Genomic DNA, 6232 nt, shown 5'->3' on the forward strand with positions numbered 1-6232 from the left:
GTTTGTTTTCCCATCTTTAGATTTAGCTGATACACAGAGGCAATCAATAAACATAAGATGGCATTTGAGATAAATGATAACATGAGGAAATATAAAATGACAATATCTAAATTTCTTTACCGTTCAGTGTGTCCCAATAAATACTTTCAATTTAAAATAGTTTGTGAACAGAATTAAGTTCAAGAAATTGCAATTGAGTAATAGTTTTTATTTTTTACCACACCCATGGCATGTAGAAGTTTCTGGGGCACAGCAGCAACCCAAGCTGCAGCTGGGAAAACACCTGATCCTTAAACTGCTGCACCACAAGAGAATTCAAATTTTTTCTTTTTTTAGCTGATAAAACATCTGTGTGGATAGTAAAATATCACAAATATATTCAAGAAATTTGACTAACACTAACAAAACAGAATATTAACACCAATCTAAGAATTGTTAAAAAATATTCAACTGAGTAAATAAATATAAAGATCTGATTGGCTTTATTCAATGATTCATGAATTGGACCGCATCCAATTTAGCAAACAGGAAAGAACTCTGAGGAGCTCTATATAATGGAAGGTTTTTATAAGCAGAAGGACAAAAGAGTAGATTATTTCAGGCAAGGCACTTTCATTTGGAGAACAAAAGGGAGCTATCAAGTGGATTACCTCACTAGTGCTAATCCAGGAAATTCCATACTGGAATTTCAGTCAGTTAGGATTTTACTCGTGGTACTGCATAGTAGTTTTGATTTGCATTTCTCTAATAAATAGTGATGTTGAGCATCTTTTCATGTGTTTTTTGGCTATCTATATGTCTCTTTGGAGAAATGTCTATTTAGATCTGCTACCCATTTTTCGATTGGGTTGTCTGGGTTGGTTTGTTTGTTTATATTGAGCTGCAGGAGGTGTTTGTCTATTTTGGAGATTAATCCCTTGTCAGTTACTTCGTTTGCAAATATTTTCTCCCATGCTGTGGATTGTCTTCTCATTTTGTTTAGGGTTTCCTTTGCTGTGGAAAAACTTTTAAGTTAAATTAGGTCCCATTTGTTTATTTTTGTTTTATTCTCATTACTCTAGGAAGTGGATCTGAGACGATATTGATGTTTATGTCAGAGTGTTTGGCCTATGTTTTCTTCTAAGAGTTTTCTAGTATCTGGTCTTACATTTAGGTCCTTATAATCTATTTTGAGTTTATTTTTGTGTATGGTGTTAGAGAATGTTATAATTTCATTCTTTTGCATATAGCTATCTCAACACCACTTATTAAAGAGACTGTCTTTTCTCCATTGTATATTCTTGCCTCCTTTGTCATAGATTAGCTGACCCATAGGTGCATGGGTTTATTTTTGGGCTTTCTATCCTGTTCCATTGACCTATATTTCTGTTTTTGTGCCAGCCCTGTTTTGATGACTGCAAATTTGTGGTATAATCTGAAGTTAGGAAGCCTGATTCCTCCAGCTTCGTTTTTCTTTTTAGGACTGCTTTGGCTATTTGGGTTCTTTTGTGTTTCCATACAAATTAAGAAATTTCTTATCCTAGTTCTATGAAAAAGGCTATTGGTAATTTGATAGGGATTGCATTGAATCTGTAGATTGCCTTGGGTAATACAGTCATTTTGACAATATTGATTCTTCCAATCCAAGAGCATAGTATATCTTTCCATCTGTTTTTGTCATCTTTGATTTCTTTCATCAGTGTCTTATAGTTTTCAAAGTACAGTCTTTTGTCTATTTAGGTATTTTATTCCTTTTGATGCAATGGTAAATGGGATTGTTTCTCTAATTTCTTTTTCTGATTTTCATTGTTAATATATAGAAATGCAGTTGATTTCTGTGTATTAATTTTGTATCCTGCAACTTTACCAAATTCATTGATGAACTCTAAAAGTTTTCCGGTAGCATCTTTAGGATTTTCTAGGTATAGTATCATGTCATCAGCAAACAGAGATAGTTTTACTTCTTCCTTTCCAATTTGGATTCCTTTTATTATTTTATTTTATTCTTTAGGGCTGCTGGTATGGCATATGGAAGTTCAACTCCTAAGTTGAATTGGAGCTACAGCTGCCAGCCTACACCACAGCCACAGCAATGTGGCATGTGAACCATGTTTGCAACCTATACCACAGCTTGTGGCAATGCTGGAGTGAGGCCAGGGATTGAAACTGCAGCCTCATGGATACTAGTTGGGTTTGTTTCCATTGAGTTACCATGGGAATTCCTGGATTCCTTTTATTTGTTTTTCTTCTCTGATTACTGTGGCTAGGACTTCCAACGCTATGTAGAATAGTGGCAAGCACAGACATCCTTGTCCTGTTCCTGATCTTAGTGGGAATTCTTTCAGCTTTTCACTATTGAGAATTACATCAGATGTGGGTTTGTCACATATGGCCTTTATTATGTTCAGGTAGGTTCCCTCTATGCCCACTTTCTGGGCGGTTTTTATCCGAAACATGTATTGTATTTTGTCAAAAGCTTTTTCTGCATCTATTGACAGGATCATATAGCTTTTATTCTTCAGTTTGTTAATGTGGTGTATCACACTGATTGATTTGTGGATATTGATAAATCCTTGCATCCCTGGGATAAATCCCACTTGGTCATGGTGTATGATCTTTTTAATATATTGTTGGATTCAGTTTGCTAGTATTTTGTTAAGTATTTTTGCATCTATGTTCATCAGTGATAGTGGCCTATAATTTTCATTTATTGTGGTATCTTTGTCTGGTTTTGGTATATCAGAGTGATGGTGGCCTCATAGAATGAGTTTGGGAGGTACCACTTTACACCAGTCAGAATGGTCATCATCAAAAAATCTACAAATAATAAATGCTGGAGAAGGTGTGGAGAAAAGGGAAGACTTTTACTACACTGTTGGTGGGAATGTACATTGATGCAACCACCATGGGAAACGGTATGGAGATTCCTCAAAAAAACTGAAAATAAAACTATCAAATGAACAAGCAATCCCACTCCTGGGCATCTATCCAGAGAAAACCATAACTGAAAAGATACATGCACCCCAATGTTCACTGCAGCACTGTTTACGATAGCAAAGACAGGGAAGCAACCTAAATGTCTATCAACAGAGGGATGGATAAATAAGATGCAGTACATATATACAATGAATATTACTCAGCTATAAAAAAGAGTGAAACAATGCCATTTGCAGCAACATGGATGGACCTAGAAATTATCTTACTTACTAAGTGAAGTTAGTCAGACAATGAATGACAAACCTCATATGATATCATCTATACATGGGATCTAAAAAAAGGGATACAAATGCACTTATTTGCAGAATAGAAAAAAACTTAACATACTTTGAAAAACTTATGGTTACCAAAGGGGAGGGAATACAGTGCTTCAAGAAAACTAGTATCATTATTATAAGCGAGATAATTCCCAATGTTTGGAGTATATTTTGGAACCATGGTCACCAAGATCTAACCAGTAAAAGTTAAATAAATCAAAGAAAGATCCCGTTAGAGGAGTCACCTTTTTAAGCCAAGCAGCTCGCTCAATCATTTTATGTAACTGAGTTTCAAATTTCCCAGAAGAGTTAACCCAGGAGGAGCAGGATGCTGTCGGCCACAGCATGGACACCTTGATCAACTAAAAGACAATCAACGGCTATCTTATTATCAAGAACAACTTTGGCCAGAGAGTCTAAGCATTTGGGAGGCAGCTATTAATTTGGGAGGAGATTCCACAATACTTTCAAAAGTTAGGAAGAGGTTCCTAATGATAGCCTCCTTTATATTTACTCCTAATTAGGGAAGTAGGGCCCTGTGAAAGGAAGTAAATCCCAAATCATGAATGTCTCCAGGTCATTCCCTTTTGTATCTTTGGCTCAGGAATGGAAAGCTGATAGTCATGGAGGCCAGTGAAATTTTAAGAATTTGTAGACCACACAGGTTGTTTTAGTCTGGTTACTTTTGCCTTGTGTCCTTTGCATAGGGCCTGGATGCAAAAGTTCCCTAAATTTCGGGTTGTTAACCAGAGACAGGGAAATGGACCAGGGGGTCTCTAGCCTCATGGACAGATCAGAGTTTTTGATGACAAATCCAGCAGTCTGAGAAAGTATGCCCCTTAGCAATGGCTTGGAGATAATGGTGATGGCATTATCTTTCCAGGCCAATGCCAGAGGAAAAGAAAGAAATAGAAGACAGGGTTTCATGTTTAGTTACAGTATAAAGTTTTGATCTGGTGTCTTGGGAGAATTCTACCTCACTATTGGTTACTTTTCTTCCTAGTCAATCTGATTTACAGCTATCCAACATTTGCTTAGGGCCAGATGTCAGGCAGAGGCTTCTTAAAAGGTTCAAGTTCCTGAGGTTTGGCTACCATCTGGGTAATGAAGAGAACTTGGTATAGTCCCTTGCAAGGAGATTCAAGGGCAGACTTTGTTCCTAGTGATTCCAATTTTTGTATGTATATATACATATATATATACATTCATACATACATATATATATGTATATATACACACACACATATATATTTATTTCAAAGACAATTAACAGGATTAGAATCTAATATCTACAAAGGTGAAAACATAATTTTTCTCTCTATAATCATCCCCATTTCTTTTCTAAGGATAATCACAGTAAAACAAATTTGTTTGTATTACTTGGCCTGATTATTTACATAAGCACAGCAAAAATAGCGACTGACCATATAAACTTTAAGTCTGCTTTGCTGGAATGAAGCAAGGTAAAAAGTCAGTTTTTCCAGGGGGCATTTTTGGTGCCATAAACTCAACCTTAATTTCTTAAAACTGAAATATCTGAGTTTATGCACATCTCTCTCAAATATGGCATTCCAGTCAAAGTCTTGGGAATAATGGACAATGTTTTTGAATGTGTCCTGTTATAAGGAGAACAGATTCTAATTAAACTCATGGAAATAAGTAACTATATTGCTATGAAAAGAATACTTAAGAATTTCCAGGAGTTCCCCTCGTGGTTCAGCGGTTAATGAACCTGACTAGTATCTGTGAGGACTAGGTTAGATCCCTGGCCTTGATCAGTGGATTAGGATCTGGCATTGCCGTGAGCTATGGTGTAGGTTGCAGATGTGGCTCAGATCCAGCAGTGCTGTGGCTGTGGTGTAGGCCGGAAGCTACAGTTCTGATTCAACCCCTAGCCTGGGAACCTCCATATGTCTCGGGTATGGCCCTAAAAAGACAACAAAAAAAATTCCAAATTTTGGAGGGATCAAGTAGGGAGAAAAAAATAAATGTTTTATCTTTGTTTACAAAGGTATACTTTACCAAACTGCTGCATGTCATAGATAGCTTAAGAATAAAGGTTTCCTTGAATTGGGAAAAATAAAACACTAAGGAACCAGCAATGTTTTAAACAAAAAAATTATAAAAAACGTAGTCATCCTCTTCAGTTCACTTAGTTCCATATAATTAATACTTGTTTTGTTTGAATCCAGTTTTTCCATTAGTCCTTGAAATTCTTACCCTGTTTAGTTTCGTGATCTTAAAGTTATCAGAAATCTGTAACTGTCAAATCCTTTTTCCTGAATCTCCTTGAAGATGATATAATTTTTCAGGAAGACTATTGCAAACCATCAGAGTAAAACAATAATTCTCTGTAAATGACAAAAGACTTAAAGATGTCATTATTAAAGATCTGATGAGAGTTCATTATAATGGAACAGATAAGAAAATATGGATATTTCTATGACATTTTAAGATAATAACTGAAATTATCACTGATAACATTATATCAGGACATATCAGATTTCCAGGAATTCCACAAAAAATCTGGAACACATAAAACATATACTAGTATGAACACAACATAAAAAAGGCTTAGTATTACTTACTATAACTTAATATGGAAATAAGCCTAATTAGTTTAAAATAAGTCTAATTAGTTTAAAATCTCCCTTTTTGTAAGGAGAGAGAACAAATATTTTGAGATGCTCCAGGGGCCCACTGGAAAAATCCCAAAGTTAGTTCAAGGTCAAATTCATTTAGAATTTGATTTTGGGGAAGTTTGTAAAAAAAAAAAAAAATCAAAATGATTTTAAAGCACTTGGTCAAATAGGACCATAGATCATAGTGGAATAATACTTAATTATCCATTTAAGCATATGACAAAGACTTTACAGGCAAGCACAGAAAGATGAATAGTTAAAAAAAAACTTTACTTTTTAAAAAGAGAAGATTCAGCTTTCTTAAATAATCAAAAACCTGGTAAAGTCAACACAAAATTATTTTTGACAAAATACGGA

This window comes from Phacochoerus africanus, chromosome 3, assembly GCF_016906955.1.
Source record: "Phacochoerus africanus isolate WHEZ1 chromosome 3, ROS_Pafr_v1, whole genome shotgun sequence".
Taxonomy (NCBI): domain Eukaryota; kingdom Metazoa; phylum Chordata; class Mammalia; order Artiodactyla; family Suidae; genus Phacochoerus; species Phacochoerus africanus.